A 17,362-nucleotide genomic window follows, 5' to 3' on the forward strand; every position below is an offset into this window, starting at 1 on the left:
AGGAAAAGATGAGACAATTATTACTGACAAGCCAACTATTTATGATCATATTAAGAAGTGAGTGTCACATCTGGGCAGAGTTTAGGAATTAGGATTTACACTGTATGCATTTAACTAATCATTATCTGCAGTGAATATAACTGGCACAGGGTAGGACTAGTGTAGATACAAACTCCCTAAAAGACATGCCTGTCTGTTTCTGTTCCCAGGTCAGCTGCTTCAATTAATAATTGCAAATCAATTAGCTAAGTTGCAAAGCTCCAAATGTATCCAAACACTGTGAGATTAGACTCTTACATGCCATTCATTTAGGCATGATGCACATGATTTCAATGAGGTGAACCGTACTTGTTTGTAAATATGTAAGACGTTTGTTACACACCATATGAGTGAACTGCAACTTTGAATCACATCTGGCTACACAGACGTGTTCCCCGAGTTATAAAATGTGGTTTTATCTTTCTTAGCAGGACGAAATTGGAAGACTACACCAAATCTTCATTTTCACCTTTGTTTTACAATGCTGTAAAAGGACTTTGTGATCCAGTGGTTAAAGAAAGAGGCTTGTAACCAAGAGATCCCAAGTTCAAATCTCAACTCAGCCACTAACTCATTGTGTGACCCAGAGGAAGTCACTTAACCTTCTTGTGCTCTGTCTTTCAGGTGAGATGTTGTTGTAAGTGACTCTATAGCTGTTCACACACCCTAGTGTCATATCTTGTAAATCGCTTTGTGACAGTGGTCCACTATGAAAGGTGCTATATAAAAAAAAAAAAAGATGATTATTATTACAGCATATTTAAAATTCTATAGTATTTTTTTTCTGTGTAAATAATATATTAATCTTAGATATGCGTGACGAAAATATTTTCTAATTCTAATATTTCAGTATTCCAGTGTTAAAAAAAGTGCCTTTTGATAGGTTAGCAAACTATGTTTGCTGTGCTACATGGTAACCTACAAAAGTCAACCAGGAATTACATTACCATCCTACATGTATTTTTAGTTTTTATTTTATTTTATAGTAAACCATGGATATATATTGGAACACATAATCTTTTGCTAGGCTGTTGATTTTTGCAATTATCGCACAAACAAAAGTTCATATTAAGGGCTGACAACTTGCATTGCTGGTGGCTGTTGCTGACATTTAAATTGCTTTTTTGTGGTTTGTGATCACTCCAGGACAGGACAGGTTTATTCTGAATTCACTTGCAGATTGAAATTCCTGTCTAAACCTCCCTTAGTACCAGTCTTTTGCAGCACTCAAGCATTAAGATGGCTTTTCAAATCAATAAACTAGTTGAGTTAAATTGAGATAAGAGCTTTCCTAATACATACTACTCCAGTTTAATGTGTGGACAGATTAGTTTGGTAGGGTACAATAGATTAGCAATGATCATTGCATTCCCCTTTTCCATTTCAATCTGAGAGCATACGGACCAGCAAAAGTAGACAGCAGTGTTATTCTGTACCAAAAACAATTCATTGCATTTGTTTAACTCCTCTAAAAATAATGTTGTCTTTATTATCTTGGTGGTTTTGCATTACCTTGTTACACAAACCACCATGGCCTTTATTACCAGGGTCGGCCTTAGGCTGTGTGGGGCCCTAGGCAGTGATGAGTAAGTGTGGGGTCCAGAACATCAAATGAATGCTACAGTAGCAACTGCATCTTAAAATTAGTATATGGGTGTATCATCTAATCATATACACCTACATATACTAACATTGAGATACGGTAAATAATATTCATGATATTAAAATGTTAATGAATACTTTTTTTCAGTTTGTTTGTTAGACTTTATCATTTTATATAATTCACAACTTCAAAACACTTCAAACATCACATATTGACTTTTTTTTTTCTATAATGACCATGCCCCAATAAGGCTATTGAAAAATACTGTAATGCCTGACTATAAGTGAGTTCTGACAGGTGAGTGGCGAGAATAACCAGCCAGAAATAAATACATAAATAAATAATAATAATAACAAAAGTTTTACACCATTTATTTAATTTATTTTTTTTACAAATTAACCCATGGCCATTATCAAATCCTTTTTTTTTTTTTAAATCATTTTACATTCTAAATTACGATGTTCTAAACATAAATCACAAAGACATTTTCCTAGCTTTGGCAGCAGCAAAGTCCTTTATCAAATCTGAATATTCTAAATTCTTGGCAACTTCCCTTTCAATTTGACAGTACGGACAAATTTGAAAATCTTTTTTGAATCGTCGTTGAGCGCAAATATGTCTTGATCAATTTCAGCCTGGAAAAGCAGCGCTTACCAGAAGCACCCGTTACTGGAATGATCTGTCAGCTAATCTGTTTTCATGCATGTACTGCAGCATTTTCATAGGCTCCTTGCTTTACTGTCCTTTTTTATTACATTATGAAAGAAGTTTAGCAAAACATCTAGCCTCCACAGTAAGTAACTTAATGAGCAATCATTAAACAATTGTTTCATTACATTACTTTAACATCTATTTGTTCTAAAACAGCAAGTTTCAAGGTAAGATTTTTCTTTAAAAGCATCAATTTCTAGAATGACAATAATTGTCACTCGTAATTAGTTTTTTTTTTTCTTGTAATTATCCAGAATTTTATGGGTTGATTACTTAATTATTCTTTTTATCAGTTTAGCTGGAGGGCCTACACCGACATCTGGAGGTTTAGGACTGATTTGCAGGTTAAGAAAAACACAGGGCCTTACAGACTATATGTAAAGTTATCTTTAGTTTTTAAACCAGTAAAAACTGTAGATTTTGTAGGGGTCCCTGAGTGGTGCACCTGGTAAAAGCACAGCTGTCTGGTGTCCTGTGTGAATCATAAAGCACATGTTTGTCACCTGGTAGTGCAAAGCCGTCTGTCTTTGCTGGGGATTCTAAAGACAGAGTCACATTGGCTCTAGTACTCCCTTCGGTTAGGGAGGCAAAACTGGCAGAGACTCCTCATCTTGCTAGAGAACCCTGTTGGCCAGAAGCCCAGTCAGCTCAGAGCGGACACCTGCAGGGCTGGCCTTTGTTCTTTAGCACGCTGACATCCGCGCTCAGGTTCCGAGGTGTAAAAGTGGAGGCTGGCTTGGTCGTGGGAGGGGAGGAAGCCCACTAACCCTTTGAATCGCCCGAGCTGTGTGGGGAATTGCTGCGTTGAGGAGTTAAAATAACTGGACATTCTAAATTGGGAAGAAAATCCTTGCTGGTATGTCCCTAATAACATAACAATATTACAAATATCACATATCACTAAAAAGCTGTATGGCAGTGAAATGCATACATGCAATACTATCAGATTAATTTCCAATATCATATACGAGTCTCTTCTGGTCAAGAGCTAAATTTCATAAATGTACTACATTTATTAATCTATTTATTTATTTAATTGTTTTATTGTTATTGTCAGGTTTAGTTTATTTCTGGCATTTTCACCCCTTTAAAGATTCATTTGAATATGTAAATTAGTCATGTTACACCATAATATTTTGTCCCTAATGGCATAACTAACATGGCCACCAAAATTCATAAACAACCAAATTTACAGTTTTGGGTAATGAATGCATATATATGGTAATTAATTCAGCTATTTCATTTGTGTATGCAAACCAGGGCATTATTCCTAAATAATAAATTCAATCCTCTCCACTGTACAAATCAAAACACTGAAGCAAGTCAATTTCTGTGGTTAAAGCTGGTGTGTTCAGGGTGTTTCACATTATACCATGCTGGCAATAAATTAATTTCAAATAACAGAGATAATGTAACCCATAAAAGCACAACAGAGAGGTAACCCAGAAAGAAAGTATGATTGTAATTTACCTCTAATAAAAAGACAAGCTCATTCACATAACAATACATAAAAACCCTGTCTTTTGCTCTCCTATACTAAAACCACATGCCACATGATCTGCTGATGTGCTTCTTTAGGGTAGTTTCTCCATTACTTATTAGTTCACAATGTTTGGACAATCATATATATATATATATATATATATATATATATATATATATATATATATATATATATATATATATATATATATATACACACACACACACACACACACACTGCTGTGCAAAAGTCATGTTGCATTTTTCTCTTTCAGGGAACCAGGGTTACGTTAAGTAACCTAACGTTCCTTTTCAATTCGAAGGCGACCACCAACAATATTAGGGAAATGTATACCAGAATTGTTGCAAGGGGGAAGGAACTGCAGCATACGAGGGACACTTCAGAACCATATAAACCAAGGTTAGCGTTGCGAGCGTGCAACCTCAAGGACCCTTGTGCCTAGTGAAGGCAAGGAAGGATCTACCACATTCAAGAGGTAGAACCTGGAGAATGTATGCGGCGTAGCCCAGCTAGCCGGTGTACATATATCAGACAGTGAGGCCCCTCTGAAGATGGCTGAAGATGTAGCCAACCCTCTAGTTGAGTCTGCAGCTACTTTCCTAGGTAAGCCATCACTGTCATATGCCGCAGAAACTGTGTCCACAATCCAATGCAACGGTTTCTGCTTTGTGAGGGGCTGTTCTAGTGTATGTATATCATGACAGACAAAGAGTTGCTCAGTAAGGGGCTCCTGAGTGGCGCATCCAGTAAAAGCACTTGCGTAGAGTGCAGGATAGTCTGGACGTCACCTGTTCGAGTCCAGGCTGTTCCTTTGCTGACTGAGGACGGGAGCTCCCAGGGGGGCGGTGCACAATTGGCCGGGGAGGAGGGAGGGTTAGGTCCTCAGCTCACTGCACACCAGTGAGCCCTGTAGTCTGGCCGGGCGCCTGCAGGCTTGCCCATAAGCTGCCCAGGGCTGCGTTGTCCTTCAACGCTGTAGCTCTGGGTGGCTGCATGGTGAGTCTGCAGTGTGTAAAAAAGCGGCCGGCCAACGACACATGATTCGGAGGACAGTGTGTGTTCGTCTTCACAGATCCTGAGTCAGTGGTAGCAGTGAGCTGAGCTAAAAAAAATAATTGGACACTACTAAATTGAGTACTCTGATCCCCTACAATCGCAAGGGAGCCAGGATAGCCTCCACACACTTTGAAAATGTACACTGAGCTAGGGAAAGGTCTAAAGGCAGCACAGAAAAACAGAGCAGAGGTACTTCCTGTGCTCTGAACGAATGGGAACGCGAAAATACACATCCCGTAAGTCCACGGTGGAGAACCAGTCGCCCGGCCGGACTGACTGGAGAATGTGACAGAGAGTCACCGTTTGGAACCTCCTTTCCTTCCAGAACTTGTTGAGGAATTTTAGGTCTAAGATGGAGTGAAAGCTGGCATCCTTCCTTGGTACCAGAAAATATCTTGGGTAGAACCCCACTCCACAGGAGGTGGGGTCTATGAGATGAATTACTTGCTTGCACAGCAAGGTGGCCACTTCCTTTTTGAGTACAGAGACCTGAAGACGGTCCAACACAGATGCATGTAGTGTATACCAGGGGACACAAAGGCCAAGGCTGCGGCGGGCAAATCTGTGGATGGAGCACAACACAATAATAAAATTACAACACTGGGGAGCACACTGCTTTTGATGATTTTACGAAGGCCCGACACACAGAAGTTGATGGGCCGGGGCAGTCGGCGAGGTCTCCTCTACAGCGGGTCTAAAAAAAGTTAATACAGCCTATGGAGGACAAAGCCTGCTGTGTGTTTTTGTTTTTTGTATTTTTTACCTAGCTGCTGCACAACACAGGCATGCGGGATACCGCGTGTGCACTGCAGATGTGCCAGCAAGGGCATTTAGTCAACAACAATAACTACATATATATATATATATATATATATATATATATATATATATATATATATATATATATATATATATATATATATATATACATTTTTTTTTTTTTTTTTTTTTTTTTTAGCTCAAAGAGCCAGCTGCCCTATATATAAAAACTGAAAGGCAAGGGAACTGCAGTTGATTCAAAGCTCTTTTTCACAATACTCTCAGATACTAACACAGTTCTTACCTTACCATCTTGAGAGGGAAAAAGAGAAATGGATTCCTTAGTATGAACGTTTTAATCCCTCGGTAGGCGAGACCAAGGGCGTCATCCCAGGAAGGAGCCTATCGGCAGCTCTGGTATAGAGAGCTCAGAAAATACCTACCAATAGGCAGGCATATCCCATTCGTAATGTTGTTGGGGGTCGTCTTCAAATTGAAAGGGAACCATAGATTTGAGAAAGTTATAGGGATACAATATTATACTTTATTACAGGAGAAATATACTTCAAAACCACATAACATTGTTTTAATACCATTTGAAACAATTTACTATTTAAGTTAACAGCAAAATATTAATTAATAATATACAAACAGAACCTTGTACTAATCCCATCTCGTGAGCAGGTTGATAATTTGTAAAAATGTAAGCTATTTAAACAACAAACTGTATATTTTACTTGGATGTTATTCTCATCTAAAAGTTGCTGAATTTTCAAAAGTAACCCAATATTTAATTTTATTCTCCCTGCATAAATACTCTAAGTCATTATTTAAATATGACAAGTAATTTAATATGTGAGTTACAAATCTTATGAAAATATATATTTTTTTCTAAGCAAAGCTATTTTACATTATATTTGAAGTCTGGGTCAGTAATATATAGATGTTGTGTTTCTTTTGACATAATTGATGTAAATATCAAACACAGTGGTTATAATTACAGCCAGGAGACACAAAGGCTGTGCATACATATGCATTTTACTACTGCATTTTATCTGTTAGTTAAAATAAAATTGTATTTAAATTTTACGACTTGGATCACCTTAATTATGGTCACTTTTAACCTGAATTTCTTCTTAAATACCAATAATGCAAATCATTTGTGTCTTATGATAAGTTTGAGTCAGTTAGAAATGCAATTGCACATACAGTAAACGCAACACAGGAAACACATGAATGTAATTAAAGAGCCTGACACATCTATCCTGGATAATGGGAGCCTTGGGTCTGCTATTCCCATATGTGTTACCCTTGCTTGCATGGAGTGTATTTTAATACCAAAGAACACAACAACTTAAATGCCATTCTTAAAGCCTTTATGACAAAAGCAATATAGAAAGGTAAATAAGGCAAATACCAATAACCATGAGTTTAAGAAGTAAATATTATTTAAAATATCATATAGCACAATCTAATCTAATAAAAGAAATATCTCAGACAATGAAGTTAGGGGGTTGTTATTAAACAAGTTTTTTTTTTTTTTTTTTTTTTTTTTTTTTTTAATTAAGGAATTAAATCCAACTGCAATCTTACAAAACTGGTAGTGAACATCTTGTAAGGTTATTTTAAGGACTCAAAAGCGTGTCCAAATGGTTTGTTTCCTGCTTTGTAATCGAAAACTTTATTTTTTCTTTCAGAAAATATGTTGCAAATTGCATTTTGGTGTAAATCTGTCCCTACAGTCTATCTCTTATTATCTTGTGGAACGCACAATGGCTTAAGTAAAAGCAACATTGTAATATTTTGTTTAAATACTGTCCTTAGATTTTGGGTTAAAGGATTTTAAAGCAATGCTTCCTTACACTAGGTCTCCTTTAAATGATTTCCATTCACACTGTAGTTTTACACAGAAACACCTAGTTCCTCTGTCATTTGTCCTGCTCTAAAATTATTATTGAACAATATCTAAATTCCCTTTTGAAACTATCGCAATACAGAAACTATAAAAAGAACAGCCTGTTCAGGGTGTGGTTCCCATAGCCTTTCAATACAAATAAACTAATAAAGTTCAGACTAATTTAAGCCATACCTGTTTTCTCTGGGATAAATACGGCATACGCCACCATACAGATGCCTACCTACCTGTAAAAAGTAGGTTCTCAGTTTAACACTGATGTAAATACAAGAAGAAATGATCCACTATCCACGACTACTCTGCAAGGAAAGTGCAGCTTAGAAATGATAGAAACGGTGCCTTTTTGTAGGAACATAGAATGAAACTGAGCTTTGCAGGTCTGATAATGAGCAAGTTAATAACATAAATGATACAGTAGAATCTTTCTTAACCATCCAGGTCCTGCAATTTAATCTGTAATAAATATTCCAGCATCATTGTGAGATGGCGTCTCATAATGGCAAATGAAATATGCTCGTGTGATAGGTACAATAAATCTGGATTTGCCTATGGTTCCCTCAGGCTAGAACAATATGTAACTATAGTGCGCACTGTCAGGATGAGCAGATCTCAAAGCCATCATAAAATCTAAATAGGGACTAATTAGGAGGCCCTTCCCTTTCAGAGTTACTATTTCTATTGACATTTTCCATGCATGAGCCCCACCATAACATCATAAGTCACCAAGATAAGAACTCCCTAGATTGCATGGAAAAAAAGCTTTAATGGAGAAGTTCAACTTAGAGGCGATGCATAAATTCTTTCTGCTACTGCAATGTCTCAGTTACTTTACACATTTTAATCTATAAACTGTTTATTTATATATATACATGAACATGAATAAGCATGGAATGTATTAAGAATTGATGTTTATTGTGAAGTTAGTATAGATTCAATAGGGAATTGTTTGTTAGTTCAAATTATTGTATTAAAAAATCAAGCATGTTAAGAATCTTTTATAAATTGAAGTACAACAGTGTTCATGAGAAAAATGACTATTTTTTTTTTTATTAATCAACATTTTCAAAGCAAATACCAATACACATAATAGGTTTTGCTTATTTGAAAGTAAACATTCACAATTTATGCTTGGAGTTTGATTACCAGTTACTACAGGAAACACACCCTCATTAACACCAGCAACAGAGCTCGAGCTAATAACTCACTGACATAGACCAAGCGGAGTAAGCCCCGACAACAAGGAACACACATCGCAGAACTCTGGCAGGGAAAGATTAAAAAAATACTGCATGGGGTTGTGTGTGATGAATGGGAATTTGATGCTCACCCTCGAGGTGGGATGTGTGGATAAACTCCTCAGGCTTCGCTCTCTGGGTTTATGTAGCATCTCACCCCTCTGTGGGCATCACATTCTCACATCACACAATACCCCATGCAGTACTATTTAGCACAAGTTATATAAAACAGTTATGTACTGAATCTCCATTGTGTATAGTGAATTATCCCAAGAAAGAGCTAGAGGTCTAAAAATAACCTCCCGAGTGAAAACATGGAAATAACACAGGGAAAATGTAAAATGATCCTTTCATGATGTGGGTGCTGGCTATGGGAAATGGCATATCTATCATTTTGAATAATTCACAAAAAAAGATCCACTTTTACTTTCAAACTATTGAAAGGCATCACTGCTGCTGAGAAACCGCTGGCAATCCTACCCCACTGCCTCTCTCTTTCTTTCTTTGAAGTCCTTCATTTGAACTACCCAGCTATTTATATATTTAACACACCTTAAGAGAATTTGATCTCTCTGGGATCCTGGTAAGCCACACATCACTCTGGAAACTTAGCATCCGTGTTGTTGTTAAACTGCTCTTCAAATAGCCAAGAGCTCTTCTAGACTGCAATAACGACAGATCCTCCCCAAATCACCTGCCAATTGCTTTCTAAAATAGTATAAATACCAGTTGTTAGAAGTGCATCAAATCTCATAAGAGACTGTGCACAGCCAGAGACATATGGTAACCCAACCCACAGATAACTGGAATGATATCAGCCCCCTATAAGCTTCCTATAAGATATATAAACAAAAACAATTTAAAGAGGCACGTTTGTTAAAGAAATCCCATTTGCTTGTTTTGAAACATTCTGACGTTAAAGAGAAAACAAACCCATACTTTTTTTTTTTTTTTTATCCTACTGTGCATGTTTCTTTTGCCCCATGTTTAAAATATTTTAGCAACTTTTCTCGTAGTGTATGCCATAAAGTCATCCCGAAACATTCTGAATGAAGGTGTCAAAGGTTTTAAAGAAGTGTAATTATGAGGATGAGGGTGAACCAAATTGAACCAAAATGAAAAAAAGGGTTGTGCAGTTTAAAAATAGAGAAATGTGAGTTTAATGTTACTTTAGACTTCCACTTGCAACAAATGTTCTGTTCTTAGATAATTTTACCTTTTCATTTTCTAGAGTACCTGCCCCTTTTCCTTTCAGTACTACTACCTATTCCTAAAGGACAGTTTAGAAGTCTGAGACACTGCCCATTGTGATGGCCAGCTTCCTAACTGCCTGTAAAGGTTACAGTGGGGGGAGGGGGGGTAAATAAATACAAATTCTTCACTACACTAGCTCAAATTAATACAGTTCCAGCGTGTATGCAAGCCTGCTTGTTGAACATATGTTGAAGGCATGGCTAAGCCATCTGGCTCAGAGTCAAGTATTTCTACCAACTGCAGTCTTACAGTACCTGAGAACAGGAAAGCTTTATTCCCCTGGTGTCCCGGCACAAATGGAGAAATATTATTGAAATGATTATCTGCATCAAGACTCAGATTTGGCTTGACATTTTGCTGGCTCTGTTTAATCCGAAGGGTTGTCTGAAGAATGAAGAGAAGGGTTCATCAATAAGCTGCTGTGGGCAGCTTGGGAGAGTCGGATGATTAATGAAGCCCAAAGACTGGGTGGACCCAGCCCACTCCACCCGACCTACAGGGCTAAGACCTGCATATGAAATTGGCCAACGCTCTGCATATTTCCTCCTGAGGATGCTGATGAAGATCCCTAGTAGTGTTCTGAAAACTGAACAGGACAGTGCACTAAACACCATGTCCAAACCATCAGAATTTATAATTACCTGCCTGCATGGCTGGGAAAATATTATGTTCATCCATTAGCTACCTGCACACCAATTTGTTTTTCATTGTATTGTATAGTAGTGGAGGGATGGTTAATACAAATTACAACAATCAACGTTATTTAATTGAAAAATATTTTTAAATGATCATTAAAACAGAGCATTTATTTGGGGTTTTAGTAAATCATTATCACACAAGATACATTAATTATGTTAAAAGTATTTTCCCAATATGGTTAAACAGAGAGCTATATTCTCATACTGTATAACACACTAAAACAGTCATTTGAACAAGGTCTAGTTAGTAAGTGGTCAGCCTGTCAGTAAAATTCACATTTCCACTAACAATTTCCAATCTGGGTTCACTCCAGAACCTCCACTATTACTAATCCCAGTGTCCTGACAAAATAAATGACATGTTTACCTACAGTATTATGATCCAGCCAGCCGAACTGAACTTTTTTTTTTTTTTTTTTTTTTTTTTTAAAGAAAATGACCAGCGCATGATTAATTACAAGCTCACAGGTTCTGCAGCTTCAAGAGTAAATCAACTGCTAAGAAGTGCTAACTTGCTAAAATATAAACTAATTTTAGGCTCCAGATATTAAAATATAATCCATCTTCTTCCTCCAAGGGGAAAGCTAATTAGAAATTGTGACTGGCATAAGGAGAAGAGCCCTGAGAACACTGGGATTAAGATCACACACGGAAAACCTGAGCGCTAAAGAAAATGGCCAGCATTTTTTTTCTTTCACTCATTAACTATTTTTCGTGCTAGATGTTTCTTCAGTGAAGGCATCACTGAATACTTTTTTTTTTTTTTTACAGAAAGCATAAACTTACAGAGGAAACAGTGATGTTAAAAAAAAATGATTTTGCTTCCCAAAATTTTGCAATAATTTAGCTTTATGCGTTAAAACAAACAAGTAAATAAGGATTTACTGTTTGAATCCTTTAAAGTAGCAAAAACGGGCTGTTTTACACTGCCTGTTTATTGTGTAATGTTAAAGTGGCATAGGCCTATTGATAATATTTTTCACTTCATTCTACTCTTTAGTATTATATCATGGAAACATATGGGGTTAACAGAATGAAAATCTTAAATATGTGTTATTGAAGAAGAGTAATAAAAAAGTCAGGCCGGTGATGTTGACCAATGGGTGACGGCATACTCAGAAAATAAATCACTGAGGGCTTGAGTTGAAAAAACAAAACTGAGTTGTAAATAATAGCTCATTCTCTTCAACTAGAAAACAACTTCCAGATGGTAAATGGTAAAACCCACATTGGAAACAATTGTGAAATCTTGAGGCTGTGATGTTGTCCTTATTGAAAAATGTTTTGTTTTGCAATATTGCATGTCAATCATGTTTTCAAAACTCACGGTTGAACATTTATGTTTGATGTTTTGCCATAATCACAAAAGTAGAGACTATGTTTACCCGGTAGTACAAAAAGAAATATGGAACTGTCTTCGGATTGCATGTTAATGTGTTTCTGACATAACACAAACTGTAAGAGACGTGAAGTGCTAGTATGAACACTGTATTTGACATAAATAAATTGAGTGATATAATCGCATATCTTTTGAGGACATTGAGATGTAACAATAAATCACATAACATTTTTATTTATATGTTATTCATATGTAGAATATATATAGTATATATATATATATATATATATAGATATAATATATTATAATATAATATATATATTACTGTAACAAGTGACATCAAGTTGATTAAATTTTGTCACAATACAGTGTTATAAACAAACACACACATTAATTAATGGAATTCAGAAGTCTTCTGGACTTAATTTTAAACATCGTCGACAACTGCCCATATATATATATATATATATATATATATATATATATATATATATATATATATATATATATATATATATATATATATAAAATTTGATTTATATTTCATTGTTTTTATGTCTTGTATATTAAAGGCAAAAAAAGCAGCTTTTCTACAGTGAACAAATAATTTCTAGTACTCAGTCCTTTCAAATTACCTTCACATAGACCATCTTCTTATGCTCATTTTCCTTGAAACCCCTGAAGACACAACAACCCTCACAAAGAGAGGAGGCACAGTAAGCTCTTGCTGGCTCTTACACCTGTTCGTTACAATGACAATCAGGATCATAAATGCTCATTTTATTAACATACAGTGCTGTTCAAAGTTTGCTCCCATTTGTTACTGCAAGAGTAACAGAATTACTGTATCGTCCATAGCGGTATCTTACTAATGGGCCCATTGAACTGCACTGATGTAAGCATGCAAAGCTATAGGAATTCAAATGGGGATGAATGTGCATCTTACAGTGTCTGCTGCATGGTGACTGTCCTGCAGTCATTATTCATATAGTTCAATTACATAGAAATAATGTACATGTATATTCATTAAAGAATGTTCACTTCAAGTTTGACTATTTTTTTTTTTAACAAAACCCACCAAAAACCATGAACCAAAAAAAAAACGCAAACAAAACGAGACTGTGGACCAGCCCAATGTTACTGTATAGTCCTAGATTTACGAGTAAAATAATTGTATGTCTCACTACCAAGTTTCAAAACGAGGGTAACAATGCTTCTCTTGTGTTATCTAATGACATAGCAGGTATCGCCCTAGAATGTATACCCGGGGTAAACTTCGACGTGACTCAGACATTGACTAACATGTTATCTTTATTACATTTAAAAGTCTGTTATCCATGTTTGTGTGTGTGTGTGTGTGTGTGTGTGTGTGTGTGTGTGTGTGTGTGTGTGTGTGTATCATGGTTTTAATGGCAAGGACTTTTTATTAAAAAAAATCTGAATTAAATCACATGGTACAAATGTTTGTTAGGACAGTATTTGAAAAATAAAAAATAAATAGTGCAATACAAAAGTCCAACATGAGGACTAACTAGACTAGATCATGCTCCTGTCATTAAGTCTTATGTGACATTACCTTTCTTATTTATCTAATGGGCCAGTATTTGTCCTTAATAACAATGCATCTCAAAGACTGGCCCTCTAACCAGGTTTCATCAGACCAGTTCCTGTACAGAGGGCAGGATTAATCAAAAGCCAGCATGTACGATGGCTTTAGGGCCCACAATTATCTGTATTTACAGTAGCTCATATTCTTGGGCTTCATATCTATTGACCTTATTCAATAAAACATCCAAATGCTCTTGCAGATTTTATTTTAGGCCCCAAGGGTAAACAGCAGTTCAAACTAGTACTGGACACCAGTTTGACTGTGACAGTTTTCTCCATTTTGTTTAGCGTACTGTATGGCACTCCAGGCCATACAACTAAAGCTCTAGTTTATTCTGACAGAATACCTGTACCATTAAAGCAGTAGTCAAACCAGCAAAGATGAGTTCAAAGGCTCCACTTGCATTAGATGTGAGGGACACTCTTTCTGAATCAAGATTTTCCATTAAATATAAAGCTTTTTATAAACTACCGTACCAGCAGCTCAATCTAGCATCAAAATCGTTTTTTTTTTTTTTACCTTCCAACAATAAATGTGATAAATTCATAATAAATAGCACACATTCTTTCTTTTTTCCTATCCCACAGAGCCTGTACAGAGAACACAATTTTGTAAAAGTGTCTGTTAGATTTTTAAGAACACAGAACCAGTTTAACCCTTTCTACCATTAATATGATCAGGATAGCAGTGGAATATGTAGCCGGCTGAGTGTCCATTTGCACTCGTCAATTGCACTGTAATGCCACTATTCAGGTTGTAATTAGTCATCAAGCAGGACTGGAAAGCACATTTTAACAAAAAAAAAAATTACATTTCAACAGCTAATGTTAAACCAGTACAATTTAATGAATATTTAACAAGGAAAAAAACAATGAAAAAGAAAGAATAAAGCCTGTCCCTTATATATATATATATATATATATATATATATATATATATATATATATATATATATATATATATATGATCTGAAACATTAGGTTTAAGAGCTCAGACTGCAGTGATAGGAACAAATGAAGCTAAGTAAACAACAGCCAGTGTTAAATATTACTATTATTGGTTTTTTGTTGGGTTTTTTTTTTTTTTTTGGGGGGGGGGGGGGTTTTTTTTTTTTTTTTTTTTTTTTTTTTTTTTTTTTTTTTTCCAGCTGCACTATAGCAGTTATTTTAATTGATTTCAGTTTGAACAAATTTTTAAAACTATTTTAATGTAGATATCTGTGACAACAAGATCAGAGAGAATCATAGACTAGTGATGGTTTTGTATGATTTAAAGTTTCGAGAGATCAATATGTATATACTAACACAATCCTCATCAGTATTACACACAGATGTAAGTTGATCATAAGTGATGTTTTATTTAATTACAGCATTACAAGGCACGCAACTATAGTGATGACAGTACTGAATGTAGTACAACGTTCTAGTTCACATATGTGAGGAACAGACAGCCTAAATTAATAACATGTAGCGTATCATAATATTTTCCAATTCAAATGTTTGAATATATTGTCAATTTAAGTACTTCATGATACATTTTTTTTCGATGTTTGTTCTACAGCCATTCACATGCAGTAGAAAAGCAAGAGAATGTTGACAAATGTCCATGGAAGGTCAAGTTGTATGCAAGAAGAGCAGCAGGCCTCCGTGCTCATGTGGAATTCTGCACAACAACATTGCCCTCTTTTGGCAATGCAGCAGACAGTCCCTGTCCCACATGTGCAAGGAGGATTTCAAGCAGTACACAATCAGTTTAAAAACAATCAGTTCCCCTATATTTGCATCGCAGACAAGAATGTTGGTTGCTCATATCATTAACACATCATTAACTACCTTTATATAACTTTTTGCATTTAATTTTAATGTAGTTATTTATTTTTCATCACAGTTTCCAGTACTTTCAGGATTTTTATTAATATAATATGTTTTAAATTAATGAATGTAAAGGTCATATACCCTGGCCAGATACTGAGATCATTACAATGAAGAGTCAAAACTACATATATTATGACAGCATAGGGTCTTTGCTCTACTTCCAATACATTTCATGGCTACTGGCTTTTGTTGTTTAATGCAAACACATTGTGATTGTAATAATTTGTACGTGCAAGTTAATGTGTTAGCCTTGTGCTTGATAAACACAGTTCATAAATGAAAGCACTGCTATATAGTTATTAAAGCAAGAAATGGTATCGTTAAGGAACATATGAACAAAATGCATTATTTTATATTACTACCAATATTACCCTTGTTTTTTCCTTGCTAATTATTAAGAAAAGGTATCGCTTTTGATAACTGACAGCACGATCAGATAAGGGTTACCTGGTGTTCTGCAGTATTTGGAAAGCTCTACAGCAACAAAAAAAGAAAACAAACAAAACTACTGCACTTTTGATGTATGCCTACATTGGATTATTATGTATTGTGTAGAACTCTTACTAATGTATCATTCTGCCTCCTTCATTTTCCCACAGTGGTATATGGAACATCTGTGATAGAGACCTGGATTGGCTCTGACAGAGAATGACAATTCATCCTGCTGTCTTTCCAACTGACATGTCACATTTTTAGATGACTTTATTGTGCGTCCTGTCAGTGTGTTTAATCAGAGTGTCAGTCAGCCCCAAGCACCTCCACAGCTTTCCAAGCAGTTCCAATACCCAGTCCTTTAACTACATTATATTTGGTGTAATGCCATTCAGCTTAGTCAAGATACTATCTACTATTTGCATCATTCTGCCACTCTTGTATTTTTTTCATGAATTCACGACAGAAAACTGGTTATTTCCCCAACCATTCTCTCCAAACTGGCAGATGTCAAAATGGTACAGTACAAGTCTGCAGTTACTTTCTTAAAAAAACAAAAATCCCACGTTTAAAATGCTTTGCAGCATACATTAAATACATTGCTTCCTTATGGGAGTTTAAAATGACAAAAATAGGATAATTTTAAAATAAAAAATATTTTAATTATAGAAATCCTTAAATAGAAAAACAGGCTGGAGACCATGAAAATGCAAGAAAGCTTTTTTTTTTTTTTTTTTTTTTTTTTAGTAAAAATGTATTGATGCTAAAGAGAACATCTAGTGTACATAAAAACTCTTTCAAAAAGGATGTAATAGTAAGACTTCCTGTATTATAAACTGAAATCTGAATCAAAGAGATATGATTGCTTTACAGTATCCTCTGAGAGTAAAGGGTTTTGCAAATGAATGTCCTGAAGGAGATTTCTTAATTACAGTAATCTGTTTTTTTAACTGGGAATCACTACTGAGAAGTGTGACTGGATTTTAGTGTTTTGATTCTTAATTGTTGAGCAGGCTGCTCAAATTAATGCACTTGATAGTAATGTGTAGATTACACCTTAAACTTCCAGCTTCCTTTGTTAATAAAATAATAATTCCACACTCAATATTTTGAAAATCCTAAACAACCAGCACACCCACCCCTCAGTATGCCGGTACTTCAGTATACCTAACCAGTACACCCACCCCTCAGTATACCTAACCAGTACACCCATCCCTCAGTATACCGGTACTTCAGTATACCTAACCAGCACACCCACCCCTCACTATACCGGTACTTCAGTATACCTAACCAGTACACCCACTCCTCAGTATACCAGTACTTCAGTACACCTA

This window comes from Polyodon spathula, chromosome 11, assembly GCF_017654505.1.
Source record: "Polyodon spathula isolate WHYD16114869_AA chromosome 11, ASM1765450v1, whole genome shotgun sequence".
NCBI classification, from domain to species: Eukaryota; Metazoa; Chordata; class Actinopteri; order Acipenseriformes; family Polyodontidae; genus Polyodon; species Polyodon spathula.